The following is a 1,361-nucleotide window of genomic DNA, read 5'->3' as shown; positions in this document are numbered from 1 at the left end:
GAGGGTCAGTGCTGAGGGAGCGCCGCACTGTCGGAGGGTCAGTGCTGAGGGAGCGCCGCACTGTCGGAGGGTCAGTGCTGAGGGAGCGCCGCATTGTGGGAGGGTCAGTGCTGAGGGAGCAGCCTGAGCAGGGGTGAATACCTGACATCTCAGCATTTTCCCGTTAACTGTCGGAGCTTGGATCTCTGGGCGGTCCCAGAGAAACCAGGATGGCTGCTCACACAAGCTGGAGCTGCCAGCCCAGATAGTAAAGATGGCGGAAATTAGACAGAGTGAGGCAGGAGGAGTGAGAGAGGGCAGGGGTAAACAAAAGTGACAGAAGAAGAGACACAATGTTAAAGAGAGGAAGATAACGAGACTTTTATAGCGTGGGAGAGGAACTGTTCATGTTGCAGTACCTGAGGATTAAGTTCCATGTGGATTGCCTGCTATTAAGACACACAGTGAGCTCCATTACATTTTAATGAACCTCATTGTTTCAGCTAAGGACCAGATTCTATTGGAGGCCAGCTGTATCTGAGAAATTAGACGTTTGAACATCTGGTTCACAGAACCTGATACCAGAGGGTTTCCAGAAACTTCTCAAAGGCCTTATATGAAGGTGATCTGTAAGACAGGGTTGCAAAGAGAGCTCAGCAGTCCGTGTGTAAACTACCACATCAGCACGAGGGAGCACAGTGTCTCCGAGACTCTATAACAAAGGTAGGAATAGAAAACAACACATTCATTCACACAGGGTCCACCACAACGTCTGAAGTCTGATCTCTGTCATAGAGTGGGAAACATAGCAACCAGATCTATACACAGCAAACTCCTAAAGCTGGTTGAGGGATCAAAGTGGGCACAGGACCCTGACGAGAACAGCTCTTCTCTTTTTTCATCAGTTCTCAGGAGCATTCACAATTGACCAAGTGCATTCACTCCTCATTCAAACGGCATCACCTCTAACAGTGCAACACTCCCTCAGCGCTGACCCTCCGACAGTGCGGCGCTCCCTCAGCACTGACCCTCCGACAGTGCGGCGCTCCCTCAGCACTGACCCTCCGACAGTGCGGTGCTGCCTCAGCAATGACCCTCCGACAGTGCGGTGCTGCCTCAGCAATGACCCTCCGACAGTGCGGCGCTTACTCAGCACTGACCCTCCAACAGTGCGGCGCTCCCTCAGCACTGACCCTCCGACAGTGCGGCGCTCCCTCAGCAACGACCCTCCGACAGTGCGGCGCTACCTGAGCACTGACCCTCTGACAGTGCAACGCTCTGTCTCAGCACTGACCCTCCGACAGTGCGGCGCTCCCTCAGCACTGACCCTCCGACAGTGCCCCCTCCCTCAGCATTGACGCTCCGACAGTGCCAGCTCCCTC

Source organism: Rhincodon typus, chromosome 6, assembly GCF_021869965.1.
Source record: "Rhincodon typus isolate 14 chromosome 6, sRhiTyp1.1, whole genome shotgun sequence".
In the NCBI taxonomy this organism is placed as follows: Eukaryota; Metazoa; Chordata; class Chondrichthyes; order Orectolobiformes; family Rhincodontidae; genus Rhincodon; species Rhincodon typus.
This window is presented reverse-complemented; position numbering follows the sequence as displayed.